This window comes from Convolutriloba macropyga, chromosome 10, assembly GCF_964194025.1.
Source record: "Convolutriloba macropyga chromosome 10, txConMacr16.3, whole genome shotgun sequence".
NCBI lineage: Eukaryota > Metazoa > Xenacoelomorpha > Acoela > Convolutidae > Convolutriloba > Convolutriloba macropyga.
The window spans coordinates 54,529,647-54,549,736 of record NC_134477.1 but is presented as its reverse complement, the minus strand read 5'-3'; the positions used below and the strand labels follow the sequence as shown (position 1 = coordinate 54,549,736).

At 35.6% G+C, this 20,090-nt stretch overlaps 1 protein-coding gene across 1 annotated transcript in view; it reads left to right on the top strand.

Annotated features, from left to right (window-relative positions):
- The first annotated feature begins 12,673 nt into the window (after nt 1–12,673).
- The window catches only part of LOC142348711 (uncharacterized), a 34,048-nt gene continuing 26,631 nt past the window's right edge, over nt 12,674–20,090 (top strand). Inside the window, exon 1 of the mRNA XM_075400166.1 lies at nt 12,674–12,724. The gene's annotated coding sequence lies outside the window, so the exon portion shown is untranslated. The remainder of the gene's footprint in view (nt 12,725–20,090) is intronic.

The window sequence follows — 20,090 nt, the reverse complement described above, 5'->3', positions numbered from 1 at the left end:
AAATCACTCCTAAAAAAGAAATCCAGTTTGTCAGGGGAAGAACAAAATTTTATATCCTAATTACTTCCGAGCTTATAATTGGGCAAACTGACAGTTTGTGTGGACGAAAGACAATTGAAATATTGTTCTAATAAATTGTGCTCATCAATAATGAAGCAGAGGAGTCCACTCCCAACCTACTTCCTTATTCCGAAGAAACATAAAATCTCCTTTTTGAATCCACTGAACAGATTTGTTGGGCTCAGATTTTAAGCTTCAGCATATTTTTGCAATTTTTTTCCACAAAAGAAACACTGATAGCTCCCAAGCGTTCACCACAATATATATGTATATGTATATTTATATATATATATATATATATATATATATATATGTATATATATATATATATATATATATATATATATATATGTATATATATATATATATATATATATATATATATATATATATATATATATATAGCCAAGTTTCTATCAGACAGCGGACAGTTTCCAGTGACAAAAGGCCTGAGACAAGTTTATTTTTCTCTCGATCAATAAAATGCTCTGAGCGTTGAAATCCGAAATGTAAATGTTAATTGAGATAAGAACAATTGAGAATTGAGAGTAGGAATTTGTCGATAAACAATTCTTCTGATGTACACGCTTAGATCCAATCTTATATATTTGCGGTATTTCGACATCCAATTTGAAGTTTTTTGAATCCCAATTTGTACTGCTATACTCTCTCAGGTTCTGTTAAGAGCGATGACATATACACAATCAAAGTTCTCATAATTACAAATTGTTACTAATGAACTCAAAAACTGGTTACCTTTTTCAACTCTTTTAATATCGAGGAACTATGTCTGATTTCGTTTATCTTGTTGTGATTTCATAATCCATGTCATCTGAACATAAAATGCCTCCATAAATATCTGATTTGCAAACTTTTCATTGATTACAAAATCAGCCAGAAGGTCTGTATTACGATCAAGTTTATTCCTTTTTGCATCTGTACGTGATTATTCCTGCAATCACCAAACAATCTTGCTACAGCCTGCTAATCATTTATTAGGGAAGTCTTTACTGCCTGAGAACGAGTTTGTGAAAGATTCAACTGACTGGAGTTACAAAAAGCTGCAAATGTAAACTTGAGTGCAATCAAAACTGGAGGGTACCAAAATCTTGAGTTTAAAGGTAAAAAAATAAATCGTGGTTTTGCATGCTATCAATTTTTTAACTGGATCGATGGTGGAGCCAATATTGTTAGGTGTTCGGGCTGGCATTTAATAAAACGTTCAACTCACAGCTCCACTGTTTTTAACAAAAGAACGGCTTCACAGCAAATTAATTTCTTACATCTTTTCTCTCGAAGACTTTCTCTTAAATTCTAAAAAATGAGCTGTCCTCAGATCTCTAAATTTTGGTTGATCCCAAGATTGTATTTATTTTGATTTTAAATTTATTTCACAAGTCGTTGGACCTTTTTATGTAAATTGGTAAACGGCCAGGACTTGTGCCTCTAATGGTCCAGATCAATATTTTAAACTTGAAAGAGATCAATATGAAGGTCTTTGATGGACGTGAACGAAAAAAAAAAACAATAGAGACTTATATACCAGCGAACGATAGACAATTGATGAGCTTGTTTGGTTGCAGCTGGCTGAAATCTAGACCTCATCGCGGTGCGAGGGTAGCAGAAAAGGAGGAAAACCACTGTACAATCAGAGCCTTTTGAACGTCCTCTGGTTTTTGCAATGCTCTCCCAGTTGAAAGACCAAAAGTAAGACAAATAGCCGGAGCACGCAGAAAAAATGTTGTTGAAAAGTTCAAAAGCAATTAGCAAACAAAAATAGTCACCCGATTCATTAATTCTATCAAACTTGGCCCATTAGCATTTTTTTAACATTTTGAAATTCGTAATAAACTGAATGTTATCTAATAGTCATTTAGCAGTGCCCTTCACTTCTATCAGCTAACAGTTTTTTCATCAAAAAACTAGCTATTTGTAAGTTTCAACGGTTGAGCTCCACCTGATGCGGCACTTTTCTACAATTAAAAAATTTTCAGATATGCATGTCTCTTTTATTTCTTGGAAAGAAAATTAATTAGGAGAAAAATAAACTGGTCTCTGTGTTTTCACGGTAACAAAATTGAGATTAAACACAAAACAGCTGGACCTGAACAATGTATAGTGATCGCTCATTGAAAAAACAGGAGTTGTATAATTTATTGTTGACATAACTCTTTAGTACCTGTTGTGTACTGCAAATATACCTGACACAGAGGTCAAAAATTGCTTTGAGTTTTGACTTCTTTTCTCCAAACCCGTGGCTATATGAAGTAGGGCACCATAATTGTTTCTTTGCAATCTTTTTTCATATCATATATGTTATGAAATCTTAACAATCATACTAAGATGACTACAAAAAATGATTGATTGGTAATTCGAACAAATTTCAAATTCCCTTATGAAAACGTAACTTCTTTTTTCTTTATATAGAGACAATTTTCCCTGCCCTGTAATGTAAAACTTCTTATTCCGATAAAATTGTCGTTCGATTTGTAGCTCACGGCTAACATTTTTTCAATTTATGGCAAAAAAAGTTGATTTTTGAAAATGAATAAGGTTTTTTAGATGCCACTTTTCCTTGTGCTCTCAAAGAGACTTCTCCCGTTCTGTTGCAAGTTTCCCTATATGGGGCTACATTTCTTTTGCTTTCTTTTTAGGTTCTGGCCTATCTGGAACCGTTTTGGGTCTTTTTTAGCTATCAGAGCCTCTGCTTCTTTCTTGGGCAGCAGAGAAAAATCCGACTAAAAAGCAAGATAGTAAGAGGTATCACGAAAAGCTGTGTCACACTTGTCATATATTTTTAAAATCATACTAAGATCTTTAACGATTTCTTAGGAAACACACTATGATCATATGTGATTTCTTAAAAATCATACTAAGAGCATTCATGATTTCCTAGTACTCACAGAAAAAATATATGTGCTTGGAAGTCTAATGGAATTCTTATTAAGATCATACAAACAAATAGTCTATGATTTGCGTGATATCATATATGGTCTTAACAAGATTATTAGGAAATGGCATCTCGGGCAGTAGCTGTAATTTATTTGTTTTCCCAGAGCTTGAATTGTCTGATACTAGGTCCCCATTTTTTGTCATATATTATTATTGTAACAGCTAGAAGAAGGAAAGAATTTCCAAAATTGCCCTAAAATTTGTGATTTCTTTCAATGTAACCAAATATACCATTTAAAGCATTCGAAAAGAAAACTAAGAAAAGTGCCAATGCTTATGGATATCGCCAGTCATCAAACCTGCTTTTATAAAAAATTCGAAATTTTTCGATTTTTTTTTCAATCGTTATCGTTTTATGAGATGCAGTGCAGCTTAAGTTTTGCAACAACAAGTTGAAACAATAATTGACTATAATCATTGCAGCAAAGTTGTTATTGCCATTTCACAATTATTTATTAAATAGGATTAGCCTCAGGTTCTCATAAACTCTGGATAAAAAAAAACGCGATGAAATCATCATTATACCAGCTGTTTTGACCCAATTCAATCAAGAGTTTAGGCTGAGGGAGCAAGAAGCATAAAGAGTGTACAAGTCTATCAACTCTCTCATTGGATTATTTGGTCGAAAACCTGGTCTGAATTACAGTAATCTCAATTATTAAGCTCTGTTAACCGGACCGACAACCTACAAAAATGTTTTTTGCAAACCATACTCACTACTCCACTGTTTTCAACAAAAGTACGGCTTCACAGCAAAACAATTTCTTACATCTCTTCTCTCGAAGATTTTCTCTTATCTTCTGAAATTATGCCGTCCTCAGATCTCTAAATTTTGATTGTTCCCAAGATTGTATTTATTTTGATTTTAAATTTATTTTACAAGTCGTTGGACGTTTTTATGTAAATTGGTAAACGGCCAGGACTTGTGCCTCTAATGGTCCAGATCAATATTTTAAACTTGAAAGAGATCAATATAAAGGTCTTTGATGGACGTGAAAAAACAAAAACAATAGAGACATATATACCAGCGAACGACAGACAATTGACGAGCTTGTTTGGTTGCAGCTCGCTGAAATTTAGACCTCATCGCGGTGCGAGTGTAGCAGAAAAATAGGAAAACCACTGTACAATCAGAGCCTTTTGAACGTCCTCTGGTTTTTGCAATGCTCTCCCAGTTGAAAGACCAAAAGTAAGACAAACAGCCGGAGCACGCAGAAAAATGTCGTTTAAAAGTTCAAAGCCACTAGCAAACAAAATAGTCACCCAATTAAATAATTCTATAAAACTTGGTCCATGAGCATTTTTTAACATTTCGAAAATAGTAATTAACTACATGTTATCTAATAGTCATTTAGCTTTGGAATTTTCAGATTTGCATGTTTCTCTTGTTTCTTGGAAAGAAAAATAACTAGAAGAAAAATAAACTTGCGCTTCTTTGGTTGAGCAGAACTTGTTGAAGCCAGAGAACTTGTAGGAGAAATGTCGGCATCTGTGAAGCCATAGAATTGGGGTCGATTGCGCTTGCGGCCTTTTGTTTGGTCGTCCTGTGTCTGTGCGGAGGGTACTTGTGATGCAGGTGTAGGTGGAGCCGGTACAATCGAAATGAGGGGCTGGTTTTGAGTTTGTATGTCTTCTTGAATATCAGCTGTGGGGACATTAAGGCGTCTTTTGAATTGTGGTTTAGTCGGCTTGCGTACCGTTAGCGCACGCGATACGTTCGAATTCACAGATGATACTACTGATGTAGTATCACGTTGGCGATGTCTAATTTTGATTTCGCCCCTCTTCTGTTTCTTAAGATCGTTACTATGCTTCGCGATCTTAAATTCTGTGGTTTTTTCGTAAGGGGCAGGGCGTCGCTGGGCATATACCCACAAGTTGGTGGATCTTTCTGCTTTAGTCACAAATTTTGCGAGATCACTATCTCGGACTTTCACTGGGGTTCTGCCAGGCTCATTGATTATCGTCGTTGTTGGTGACGACTTGGTGACGAAGGATCCAGGCTTTAGTACTTCGTACAGACCCGCCAGTTGTCTGTTTGCTCGTTTCTTTTGTGGTAATTTTAGAGCCAGTTTGACATTAAGGGACTGTTCTGTCCTGGGGATAGGGTCTGTGATCTGCGGATGAGTTATGAAACGGGACTCTTTATTGTCGGACTCCCGATAGCGTTGTCCTGCGTCTAAGGAGGCCTGGCACATCTTCTGCTCTATCTCAATGTAACTTCTGTTGGCACTGATCCATCCATTTTCGTCCAGCAAATCCTCCGCAGAAACTGTTTCAGCATCTAAATAGTGATTAACAATTTTTTCATAAGTTAGATTTTGACTTGATGGAAGTGTGCTAATATTCCTTAAAGGAGTATTTGCAGGGCGACCGAAATGAGCTTCAAAAGGTGTTATCTTTGTTGTTTTCTGCTTAGTTAATCGTAAATCAGAGACTATTTGTTTTATTGCTTTAGCTGTGGAAAATGTATCTCTATTTTCGGCTTTCATGCAAGATAAACGTCTTTTAATTGTTTGGATCATTCGCTCCACCAATCCAATAGCTCTATGATCACCGACCCGAGCGTCGAGAATGTCGATATTATTTTCGTTACAATAGTTTGTAACTTGTTTACCTACAAGACAAGTTGCTTGGTCTAAGCGTATTGTTCGCGGGATTCCATGAGTATATGCATAATCACGAAGAAATTTTACTACGTTTACCCCATTAGCATTGTCCAATATTCTAACAGTTGGATATTTTGAATAACGGTCAATACATGTTAAGAAATAAATGTCTTTGTCTTTATCATTAATTATCGGACCCCCAAAATCAATCTGTCTTTCTTCGCTGGGTTCTTGACAAGCTGGTATAATAGGTTTCAGATTCTTACCAATATCCGTACACGGGACGCAATCGGATGTTTTTGCTAAAATTTCCCTATGCATGTAGGGCCACCATGCATATTGAGAGAGATATATCATCCCCCAACTACCCGGGTGCGTCATGTGGATGGATTCGAGCACCGCCTCCTTAATAGAGTTTGGAATGGCCACGCGTTGGTCAACACACAGACACCCAGATTTCACGTGTAAGTCCTTCCAAAAGGAGTGGATGTATGTGCTCACTTCTTTACAACGGGCCTCGTCATCCTGCATTACACAATCGCGGATCTCTTTCAACACCGCGTCTTTGCTCGCGAGGACCGCCAGGAAAGATTTAGTGAAGAGCTGGTTGAGGTTGTTTTCAAATACCTCTTCCCGAGAGAGCTCGATGTCAAATTCCTCGGGTGATGATGATGCTTGGATGTTGCTGGGTCCGGCTCTGGTAGATGAGATGGGGGTGGATTGGGTGCGAAATGTCACTCTTGGGGTGTGTGGTGAAGATGATGGATTGTTTTGTGGTGCCTCTTTTGCTGACATGTTGATGTGAAGTACTTGCTGTGTGGAGCTAGCTATCAAATGGCAATTAGAATTTTGCGACTGGATTCGCGATGCGAGTGTGGTATCAGATTGAAGCAATTGAATTGCACGGCAATTAAAGTTAGAAATGAATTCAGAATTGTAATTGTTTTATTTGTGCTCGAGGAATGAATGGATTAATTTAGGCATTTGAATTATGCGCGCTAATTTTAGCAGGTTTGCAAGAGTGGACTCGCGTCGGGTGTACTTGTTGCTTATAATTATTAGTTATGTGCCGCTTTTGGAAAGGAATTTTATTTGCGTTACTAAATAAAGATGTAATCGCGTCGCGGATACGGGAAATTGTTGCTACCATAAATTCCTCATCGTATTGATTGACACTTTTAGCGTTCTGATTTGGTTGTCGCGAAATATAATCAACCAAGCCCATTCGGGTACCAGGAATATGTTCGATGTTAAAATCAAATGGTAACAAACGGTCAATCCATCGTGTTAATCTACTGTTGTAGGATTTATTAGAGCGGTGTGATTTTAAGACTGAAAGAAGTGCTTTGTGATCTGTTAAAACTGTGAAAGTTTTCCCAAATAGATAATATTTAAAATATTCAATGGCCCAAACCACCCCCAAGTAATTCGAGTTCATTTACACTATAACGTTCTTCATTGCTATTAAGAAAACGAGATGCAAAAGCTATTGTTTTCTACCCTTCACAATCTAATTGTTCAAGCGCAGCGCCTAAGTCTTGGCGGGATGCATCGCATTTGATGCGCGTTTCCAGTGTTGGATTAAAATGAGTATTTTCTGTAGCATTTGCAATAACAGTTTTGATATGTTCAAAATGTAATTGACGATTCTCATTCCAAATAAATTTTTCGTTTTTCTTTAATAAAGGTCGAAGAGGGTGGCATATTTTGGCAAGATTAGGTATAAATTTGCTTAGATGATGAACGCTACCTAAAAATGACCGTAATTGTTTCAATGTTTTTGGGGCTTTGATTTCCGCAATTGCCGCTGTTTTAGATTCGATAGGTTTAACACCACTTTGTGAGAATGTAAAGCCAAGCCAATTTATTTGATGTTTTGCAAAGTGGCATTTGATTAAATTAATTCTAAGGTTATCTGCTTCAAGTTTTTGGAGACATTTGTATACGTATTTGAGGTGCGATTCCTGGGTGCCTTTGCTAACTACGATTATGTCATCCAGAAAACAGTATGTGTTAGTCAGCCCAACCAATGTGTAATCCATTGCCTTTTGAAAGTCGGCCGGCATATCTGTAAGGCCATAAAAACCCCTTTTAAAACTATACGTACCTGTTGCTTCGCCGCAAATGATATTAAAATTACAATGACGTGCAGTATCTGGATGCAGCTTTAGTTGGCTATAGGCATATTTTAGATCGATTGTTGAAAAATAGACATTATCTCCCAGATTTGAGTTATTAATATGTTGTGAAATTGAATCGATGAGACTATCTATGTTTGGCATTTGATACTTGTTTTTGTGGATCGCTTTGTTTAATATTTTCGAATCAAGAGCTAATTTTACAGATTTGTCTTTTTGACCGTAATTACAATAGGAGAAATGAAGTTTTTATCCAAACATTCTTGTAATTTTTCAATGTGTCCTTGTTCAGAAAGTTTCTTTAGTTCAGCCGATACTTTGTCTAATAAATTTATAGGAACACGGCGGCTTTTTTGGTGTGATGGGGTAAAATCTTTGTGGAATTTTGAACGAACTGTATGTACTTTGGACTTACCAATTCTGGAGATTAAGTCGGGGTAATCAATAGCAATCTGTTTTTTGATTGGGCAATATTCTTGATCTACCTGATTGATTGTTACTTGATTACTTGATTGATGTATTGAAAATCCAAGGGCTGGGAACAAATCTCTGCCGTCCGCCACTACTTGAATTTCGATTGGATTCGCGTACCAATTGCTGCTTTGAATTGAAGTTTGGAGAATGCGCACCGTATGAATAGGTTCATAGGAAAATGTTTTCAATTGTTTAGGATTCGCTTCGCGTATCCACTTCGATTTTGGGTCATGGGAAATGATTGAGTTCGCCAAGGATTCATTTATTATTGTGCATACGCTGCCCGAATCCACCAAAACATTTGTTGATGTATTGCCGAGAGTTACAGGGAGATTGGTTGCGTCCACCGAAGTTGCGGAATCTGTTGAAGATATTACTGCTACAAAGTTATCTTCATCTGAAGAATAGTTTGACTCCAAATCGGGATCAAAATTGGCCGAAATTTGATTGACATCTTCATTTTGATCGTTTTTTTTTCTACGTTATTGACCCGCGGTTTAGGTTTTGGGTACGAATTGGGATCTTTAGGTTTGCGACAAACCTTTGCGAAGTGGTTTTCAATACCACAGTTATTGCATCTTTTTCCCCGAGCGGGACATTTATTACGGTGGTCGGAGGTCCAATTAGATCCACAGAAATGACAGGTTGTAGGCTTTTTCCGTGCTGTTGTGTTCATATTGGAGAAAGGGGTAGCATTCGCGATACGTGTCCGTTGTACTTGGTTAACTGTTGACTGTGACTCAGTTTTGCTTGCGTTCATTTTTAGTTGGTTGAGTGTACTCATTTCAATATTAATTGCTATTGCCAATGCTTTTTCCGGGTCTACTGTTTCTTTAAGAAGTTTCTTCTGAATGTCTTCATTTTGCATATTCGCGATAAAGACGTCCCGGATGATAGTGTCCCCTTTATCCCCTAGATCACAGTTTTCCGAAAGTTCTTTGAGATGTCCATAGAACTTCTCAATGGGTTCTCCCTTTTGTTGTTTTCGTGTGAGGAAGAGGTATCTATCGAAGGTTATATTATGGATCCGAATGAAAGTTGTATTTAGAACGTCCCAAAGATCCTTCGTTGAGATCGTTTCGAGGTTGATGGTTGAATTTTTTGAGTTGAATACACGCCGCCCTTCCATGCCTAAGCTCAAGTACATCAGAGAGGATGCTTTTCGATCACATAACTTCCATGGTTTGTCACCACAAAGTACGCCGACTGTAATGACACGTTGACATTGGTTTTTCCACGCTGTTTTTGCCTGCTCATTGCGGGTACGTCGATCTCGTTCTGATTGTGCCGTCGGTTGTCCACTGCGTCCTCATATGCTGGTTCAGGAGGTAAGAGAACATGTTCTGGAGGGTCTACCAAGAGAAGGTCCACTTCAATTCCCTCTCTAGCGAGGATTGCGAGTTTCAACTGTATTCACCAAAACTCCCAGCGAATTGGGGGTTCTAATGTCGCCTTTTCCCAAAAGGGTTGAATTCCAAGTGGGGATTTGCCGCTGTCCTTTGTCGCTGACTGCGCCATGTTATATCTTTTCTTATTGAACAGTTTAGGATTCGCGGTGCGAATGCTTTGTCTTAAGAATTTAATAGCAAGTGCTGGGCGAATACACAACTAATTGTGTATTACGAATTCTGTTTATTGGAAACGCGACGCGGATCCACTGCTAAGATTAACTTAGGATTATGAAGAGCGTTTGCAGAGTAACTTGAATTCAGATTGACTAAATGAGATTATGATTACTAAAAATAAACTGGTATGAACAAAATATGAAATAGTTTAGTAGACTAACGGGAATATTAATATAGGTGAATAAATAGAAGTCATAACTTTTAGTGTATAAAACACATGATATAATTATAGATATAGAGGGTAAATAATTTAGTACACATAAAGGTTTCGATATATATTTAGGTATCCATATGTATCACATACTCATAGAAAACGTACTGTAATTTATTTGTTTTCTTGATGCTTTTATTGTCTGATACTAAGTCACCCTTTTTCGGTCTTAGTTTTTCGTTGAAACAGCTAGAAGGAAAGAATTTCCACAACTGCCGTGAAATTTGTGTTTTACTTCAATGTAACCAAAAATACCATCTATAAGCATTCGACAAGAAAAATAAGAAAAATGCCAATGCTTATAGATATCGCCAGTGATCAAACCCGCTTTCATAAAGATTTCCACTTTGGTTAGATTTATTTATTTTTCAGTTGTTCTTATTTTATGAGATGCGGTGCAGCTTAAGTTTAGCAACAACAAGTGTTGCGAATGAACTGAAAAATTTGACTGAAATCATTGCAGCAATGTTGTTATTGCCATTTCAAAACAAATTATTAAATAGGATTAGCCTCATCGCTAATCCTATTTAATAAACGATTTTGAAATGGCAATAACAACCTTGCTGCAATGATTTCAGTCAAATATTGTTTCAATTGCAACACTTGTTGTTGCAAAACTTAAGCTGCACTGCATCTCATAAAATGGGAACAACTGAAAAATGGCAAAAAAATGGTCTTCTAATCTCTCGATAAAAAAAGTGTGATGAAACTATTATTATACCAGCTGTTTTAACCCGATTCAATTAAGAGCTCATGCTGGGGGGACAAGAAGCATAATGATTGTACATGTCTAGAAGCTATCTTATTGGATTACTTGGTTAAAACCTGAAATAAAGCGCAGTAATTTTTGTCTAAGAACGCTTAGTGTACTCGAAATCCGTCTCACTTATTGGTCTTCTAACCGGGCAGACGACCTAAAAAGATATTTTTTGTAATCCAAACTCTTAGTCACTGTGAGGTCTCATAACACATTGTCAAAAATATATAGAGTTTTTGCTGTGCTGCTTGCTATAGCCAGATGCTACCATTATTTTATAGCACTGTGGGTCCGAAGTAATGAGAACTTTTGAAGATTTTCTTGCCGTGAGTACGAAGTATAAAGTCATTGAAAGGCTCAAATTGACACATATCTGCGGGAAATCTGTTGTTTAGACAACCAAAGAAGCTAAACTTTCATAGAAATTCTGTTAAAAGAGAGTGCAATTAACGTTATGCAGTCATCAATTGAAGCAGATAACTCAATCGCAACAAATTAGGCTAAATTCACGTTGCGTTAATTTTCCACAAAACTAACATCAATTTTCAGCTATATGAAGCAAAGACCGACTAACGTCGGACGAATTGCTTTCGAGCGACAAGCGGCAGCCAATTTAATTTAAGGGTGTACCCTAGAAATTTTGTTGGGTACAAAAACGCTGGGCTCATAAAGATCGGAGCCTTAAGAATAAGATTAAGACATCTTATCTGCTCAGCTACAACTGCAACCGCGATGAAAAAATAATATATTAGCAACCTCATTTCAAAATGAGAGCAATTGAAATCAATCATAATGAAGAAATGAAGCGTGAAAAAGACACTTGATAATTCACAGAATGTTTTAGAACAAAATCAAAAAATGATCAAGCAAAAATTTTGCATAAAAGTGGCCAACACGGTTTTATGTTTCAAACACGATTATTGTTTCAATAATCGACTCAAACTTCTTTTGAGAGCAATTAATTTTGCAAATTATTTGTATTTCACCTCTATCCCTTCTTCTTTTATTACAGTGTCGCCCATTATAGAAAATCCAATTTGCATTTTTTTGAAGAAAACTCTCAGAATATTAAGAGATGATGCAACGTCTTACAAGATTTTCTGACAGAATCTTGCATAATAAGCAGTCTTTTTACAAAATTCCTACAAGATTACAACTCTTCTTGCAATTTTTTGCAAGGCATAAACAAATTTCTGGCATTATACCAAAAATAAATATCGAAATTACTAACAGGCAAGGAAACTTGAATTTGCTATCTTGCTAATAAATTTTCAAATAATCAAATGCAAAGAAATCACCCAAATATACATTACTCTTTCTCTTGCTTTTAATGTAATATATGAAGAACAATTCAAATATACGAACCAATTGGAGCGCAACTCAACTGAAACATACTTGCAAGAATCTTACAAGATAACCATCTTTCGCAGGAAATCTGCGAGATCTTATAAGGTAAAAATCTTTTGCAAGAATCTTGTAAGATTTTACAAGATAAACGACCCATCTCCCCGTCGTATTTGAAGTGATATTGAAACCAGAAGGGGGAAAAATGATTATTTCATGCAAAATACAGCTTCCTCGCTTCATGAATCTTAATTTTCTGTTCACAATTTGCATGTCATCGGCTCTGCAAGTGAGCAGATTTTGAGCGTCAGATTCTTGTTCACGTGCTTCAGCTCTCAATGTTTGACAGACATAATTCTTCTTCTTCCTCTGTGGCTGATAGCTGGGTGGCATCTAAAATTGAGCGCCAGATGCTTGTTCACATGATTCAACTCCCCGCGATATACAGACAAAACTGTGATGCTCTCCCGGTAAAAAAATACCATTCATTCCCACCAAAATTTTCTCCAATACAAGTTGTCTGATTTTGTTGGAAAACTTTTTTCTCAAATCGTGTAAGTTCTAATTTTTTCCTCCTTATAAGCATTTCTTCTAACTGTTTGTAGTTTTGATGTCAAATTTTTTTTTCTTCAAGAGGAAATAATAATATAAAATTTCTCCGAAATAGTGTTTACGAAAAGAGTTTATTAAGAGTTGCAAGTTGACTGAGCTTAACCTCTTGGCTACAAAAAACTGCTGTTTTTTGAAATTGTTGTGCAAATTAAAATATATTAAATCTGCAACACAGTTAAAACATTATCCACGAGCTGAGCAACGCTTGAGATAATCTCTTTGTTTTTTAAATTGTTTTCAAATCGTTTTTTGATAAGCTCTTACTGATTTTCAAAACTAATTTCAAATCGATGTTCTCGATCTAGTCGAGCTGTGATTGTTCGTCATTGCAGTTTTGTTCGTTTGACGTACAGAGGACACTGAAACAAGGATGTAAAATATAATCTTCTTAAATGGCAAAAGGGACGCCAACACCCATAGATTATCAATCATTAAAGTGATTGTTGATCGGATTTAGAGTTTCTCCGATACAATATCAGTTTGTTTTAAATTATTGTGAACAATGTTTTTCAAAGTAATGCAAGCTCTAAATTTTGACCTCTCTATGAATTGTTTATTTGAACAGATTTCGTAAAAAAATCAGAACCTTTAAAAATGTGCTTTATGCGTTCACTGAAAGTAATTAGCTGTGTACTGGAAATAGGCTGTATCTGAAGTATTCTGGCTCTGTTAAAAGCTCCAACAAAACTAACGGAAACATTTTTATGAACAAGAATCTTTTTGTGGTGAACATTTTTCAATCATATTTTCCACTCGAACAGGCTGCACATAAAGCTACATCAATTTTCTTTAATTTTTTTGGAACAATGGCGTTAGGTTGAAACGAAATGATCGTTTTGCGTGATAAAAAGGAGGCCAAGCCAGTTGCAAAATTTTTGGATGCCATGGAAATTTTTACTGAAGGCTTGATCGTTCTAGGAAATCAGGATTTTGATATTCTTCAATTCTAATTTTTAGATCTTTTGTTGATCCAAAATTATAAATGTTAACAGTTTCGCTGAAAAAAGCTGAGTTCAAATTGATGTAAACTCAATATAAAACACCAAACAAACCGACAGTTTTTATTTGCGTTTTGAAACAGAACAAAACGATTTCGATCGTTTTCTGAATTTCTGCTAGGCTAATAACAGTGAGAAGATTGGGTCACCCGATTCGATCAAAATAAATAAACCCAAAGTTTTGAATTTGTAAAACAAGCGCTAATTTGTAAGTCAGCTTTTGGCCCTCTTCCTCTTTTGTACACTGTTCAAAAAAGATTGTCTTTGCTCAAAAATAGTTAATTCCTAATGACGCTCGTAATATCAATTATACTAATATAGACAACAATGGTAAAAAATTACTTGCAATTCAATAGAAAAAAATCTCAAGGCAATTAGTATGAGTAATTAGGAAACTAATAGCGGAATTTTCTTGGTTCATTTTCAAATCGAACTTAACCTAAATGCTCACAGTATGGCAAATCGTCTTGTACCTACAACTTCTCATGTATAGTCTCACTGAACTTCAAGTTTTCCGGTTTCTCTTAGAATCATTTTCTCAGTTTATTTTACTTCAAACCTTTTCTCATCAGAAAACAACTCTTTCATATTCTCTAACTTAAGCAAAAGTTTATACTATGTGCCTCTCTCTGTCTAAGTTTGTCACGTAAACTTATAGCCAAACAATACTCTCTTATCTTAAGCCAACAAATCTTAATCTGTTTAACAAGTATTTCATCTTGAAGTTGAAATCTGTCATATTCCATAGGAGGGATCAGTTTCCTATGCAATCAATCAGTGTCAAACGATCTTTGCACTCTTTTGTAAACTCTTATGCGCATATCAATTCTGTTATGATTAGCTTAGTAAACACTAAACTTTCCTTTGAAAATTTCATAACGCTCCATTTTCGTTTTCATAAATAGCTAGCTGTAACTAATCTTTGTCAAGATCATGAGTTACTTCGTCTTTAAAATTTTACAAAAAAAACAACAGAAAGCCTCTTTCGCAAAAATACTGTTTTTTCATAAAATTCCTCCAGTTGAAAAACGCCAACAAAAAACCATTTCCAAAAATTAAAAATTTCCAAAACCTAACAATTGGCCACAAATTGTTTCGGTCGTACATGAGCAAAGACTGTGAACATTTTTATTGACCTCCCGTAGGACTCCAAAACTCCCAAAGTCATAACTCGGGGAAAACTGATCAAAACATTTTCGGATAAAATTTTTTAGAAACTACAGGGTGCCACCAACCTGACTGCAACGTTTAGCAGCCAACGGATCAATCAGTGTGAGCCGTGTACTGCAGGAAAACTTTTAAAGTTCAATACCCCGCTGGTCACTATGTCCGATTCTGGGTTTTTCGGTTTCTTGCCCACACAGGGGCCAAAAACTGAAAAATCGAGAATCGGACTAAGTAACCAGGCGGTTAACTGTACTGGTTATCATATTTTGACCATATCAATATCAAATGATGGCTCAAAAAGACCAATTGTTGGTTTTCGGCATTCCGGTCATCAGGAATCACCGACTTCCCATCGCACAAGAACATAAAAGGAGCATCATTGAAAAGCCCTTGAAAAGTGGAGCTTTACCCTCCAAAAATTATGAGTCTACTATAAATGTTCCACGAGCAATTCAAATGTTAGTTACCGGAACACAGCCGTGCTGTACTTCCATGGGGGCTGGTTTGCGATCAAATCAGATATCGAAATCAATTTTTTTGTACTCTAATTAGTCGATCATCCAATTTTTACGTGCTTTCAACTTCAACTCTATTAAATATGAGGTTTTCCATATCAGGTCCGAAAAACTATCAATTTAAAACAACCGATTTTTTTCACGGTAAACAACTTAAAAACCCTCTACACCATTTTTCTAAACCACTTTTCTTGATTTTTCTTGATCAACTTTCTTTTAGGCGCTAATGGCTTGGAATATAAAAATGTTACTGGACGCGTAACCCCAATATACATGAACAATCTGTTGAGCAATAGGTGCACAAAACTTTAGCGCTCCCTGATGATTATAATTTAAAGCTGCCGGGTAACAGATTTTGTTACTCCTTACTTTCGTCACATCGAAAAGAAATTCTAGTTTTCTCCACTTTATCAAGTTCACTTCAGAACTTAAGTTCGTTCTCTAGTGGACTTGAACTTAGGCTTGATGCACAAACACAACTTTTTTAAGTAGCCGAAATATTTTTAAAGCGTAATACGGTTTTGTTCAATAATTTGTTTGCTCAAGATATATCACCCAACTTTCTTTAGCGCGGTCGTAAACTATTATTTATATCGGGCTCGTGGTGTCAACACCGTCCAACGAAAATTGTAAGATTGTCGTTGAATTTGTTGAAATTGTGCAAGATCAACGCATGAGCATAGTTTTTACAAATTTTGCGTTGCATTTAGCGTAGATCTTACATATTTTTGTTTAAATGTAGCGTGACTCTTACATAAATTCAATTCCAATATTACATATTTTGCGTTGAATTTAGAGTAGATCTTACATAATTTGCGACGAATTTAGCGAAGAACTGACATAGTTTCAGCGCAATCAACGCCAATCTTACAAAATTTGCGTTGAAACTAGCGTAGATCTTACATATTGTGCTTTAAATTTAGCGTAGATCTTACATAAATTCAGCGCATTCAACGCCCATATTACATATTAAGCGTTGAATTTAGCGTGCATCTGACATAATTTTTGCGTTGGGCTAAGCAAATATCCCACTTATTTTGCGTGGAATTTAGCGTCGATATTTCAAATTTTGCGTTGAATATAGCGAATTATTTATACCATTGGCCGAGATGTCACCACCATTCAACGCAAGTTTATGTAAGATAAGCGGTGAAAGCGGGAAGTTTTGAAAGATAAGCGGTGAATGCGTTGTAATTACATAAATCAGGCGTTGAAAACAAAACTTTATCTCCTTGTAGCTGTGTAATTACAGAATTTCACCGCTGATTTTAACGGTAATTTTACATAAGTTCGGCGCTCTGAAAAAAGTGTCCAATTTATGTGAGATAAGCGGTGATAGCGATGAAAATGAATAATTTCACCACTTGACTTAGTGCTGAACTTATATAAATTCACAGCTTAGAAAAAAGTGTTATAATTGTGTGAGATCAGCAGTGAACGCGGTGAAATTAATGGGTAATCAGGGAGGAATTGTTAGATTTAGGCCTCCTCCCATAATATTACACCTTAATCTTACATCTTCTTGACACTTTTTCCCAAGCGGTTATTTTATATAATTTCACCACTACAGTAAGCGATGATCTTACAAAAAATTAACACATTTCACCGCTAAAATATGTAATATCACCGCTAAAAATTTCTAATCTTACAAATATTCAATAGAAAGTGCAGTGAATTTGATTTTTATTCAAAACAAAAATGTTAACAGTTAGTGAGAGATGGCGCAAGGGAAGAAGAAGTGAATGACATGCATTAGGTGAGAGGTTCGAACCCTTGTAAGGGGGTGAACTCCCATGCGCTGACCGCTTTCTGTGGCAGTGAAATTACATAATTTCAACATATTTCACCCCAAAATTATGTACAAAATTAGCGATGAAAAAATATCAATTTTTCACCGCTTATGAAGCATTTTTTCCGACTTTTCCTCGACCCGAGTAATTCCCAACTCAAGTAGACATAAATCTCTACACTACGTCTCCTGATCAACTTAAGTCCACTATAAGCTAAATCTATGCATTCCAAACTTTTGCTTTAAATTTAAATGCCAAATACACGCAAGTTTCCAACTGCTAATCCAAACTTACGGGCGATGTTTTACATTTGAAAACTGAACATACCAATAATAAAGGTATGTTCAATTTTACATTTGAAAACTGAACATACCAATGGTAATAACATACCATTTCAGAAAGGTGTTTGGTCGGGCAGTACGAGATATTTATCAAATACTTTTTTTTTTAAAAAAAAAAAGTATTTGATAAATATCTCGTACTGCCCGACCAAACACCTTTCTGAAATGTTTCTGTCAGAACTGGCGCTGGGAATTGACTGTACTGCAGCTGAGAACAAACGAATAATTTTGATGGGCGATTACAATATTGATTTTTTTCAAAAGAACGAAAAACGAAAATTAGAAACGCTATTTATTCCGTACGGGTTGGTGTCTTGTAACACAAAGATAGGGACAAGACAGAGTATCAATAAGACTGCATTGATTGATTATATCATCACAGAAAACTTCAAAAAGTGTTTTGTTACAGAGAGCATCTTGAATAGTGATCACTATGGAACAGTTGTTATATTAGAGGAAAAAATGATGATGAAACAAATGCCAATCAAAAAAACTTTCTTCGACAAAAAGAACTATTCTAAAGAAAAATTCCAGGAATATATTCGGAGTTCAGATTGGAGTTTTTTCTGGATGTCACAAAATGCTAACGAAATGATGTTCCAATTTTGTATCATAGTCGAGCAAGCAATAAATGTGCATGCACCATTGAAATCTTGTTTTGTGAGGAATGATAAACCGAAAATTTTCCTGAATAGAAATAAATTCATATCTGGAAAAAATTTCAAATCAGAAAAAGAAGCTTCCTTATTAAAAGACTTTGTTTCTCTGAACACAGAAAAAAGTCGCTGGAAATTTATACAAGAAGTTAGGAACAAAGAAAAACAACGAATTGTAATAGATACTCTGCGTAACAGTTTCGGTGAGCTTATTACGAACGGAAAAGACATCGCAAACCTTTTGAACTTCAAGTTTTCAGTTTTGGGGGAATACTTTGGCGAAAGAAAAAAAATTGATGAAACATTGTTCTCAGCTGATACGGGAAATGCAAATAATTTTTTTTTCAAATATGTTACTTGTAAAGAAGTCCATGATTTAATAAAATGTTTGAATGTGAACAAACCTTTGGGTCCTTCAAAAATTCCCGCATGGGCGTTGAAAGATGCCCAATCGGTCCTTGCGGAGCCTCTCTGTTTTCTGATAAATGAGTTTATTTCTGAGTCTTCTTTTCCGACTGACCTCAAAAAAGCTTTGGTCTCACCTCTTTATAAAAAAGGAAACACAGAAGATCCCACTAACTATCGCCCAATATCGGTAACCGGCGCATTGGCAAAAATTTTTGAAAAAGTTATAAGGAACCAAATTAATGACTATTTGATCTCAAATAACTTGCTGTCACCTAAACAATTTGGATATAGGAAAAAGTGTCCACAACAGATGCCATACTACAATGTACGGAATATGTACGAACCGAAATGGATAAAAAGAATACTGTTTGTGGAGCATTCCTCGATCTCTCAAAAGCATTTGACTCAATCTCACACGAAATACTAATAGAAAAATTGAAATGTTTAGGATTCGACGGAACATCTACACAATTAATTAGATCATATTTGAAAGACAGAACTCAAAAAGTAGTTTTCTCGGGAAATGAGTCCGACTGGATTTTACTTAACAGAGGAGTGCCGCAAGGGACAGTATTAGGACCAATATTGTTCAACATTTATGTGAATGATCTTCATAGAGCTATTGATAATAACAATTGTCAAGTAATCCAGTACGCCGATGACACTTTCCTCTATTCTTCTCATACTAAAGAAAATATAGCCAGAAGTTATTTGGAAAAAAATATTGAAAAACTATGTTATTACTTCCAATCACATCAATTAATGATGAACAATAAGAAGACAGAATATATCGTGTTTGCTCCATCAAAAAAGCACGAACTCCGTCTTATCTAAATGTTAACAATGTGAACATAGAAGAAACTTCGTCGGTAAATTATCTAGGAATAATATTAGACAACAAATTAAACTTTAAAGAAGAGATCAAAAGAATACTCTCCAGAATGGCGTGCAGCATCAAAATCTTGAAAGATATAAGGAACTGTTTTCCTATAAAAACTAGAGTAACACTATTGAACGCTCTTGTTTTAAGTCACATTCATTACTCATCTCTTATGCTCGTTGGTATCAGAAAAAATCTCATGATAACATTAGAAAAACAACTTAATTGGGGAATAAAAGTGTGTTTCAAAAGAAAAAAGTATGATCGCTCGACTGATTTAAAAATAAAAAACAGAATCATGCCTGTTGAATTCCTTCTCAAATATCGATGTATGGTTTTTTTCTTGAAATATATTAGGAAACAATTGCCAGCTTTTAGTAACAACAATTTATTGCAAACTTCTAATTGTAACCAGAATGCGAGAACGGGAAAAATTTATCCGGCTGTGAAAAGTAATTCGGAATTCCTCGATAAATCATTGATGCTGCAAGCCATGAAATTGTACAATGAAGTTCCATATGAACAAAGACAAAAACTCGATAATGTTAAGAAC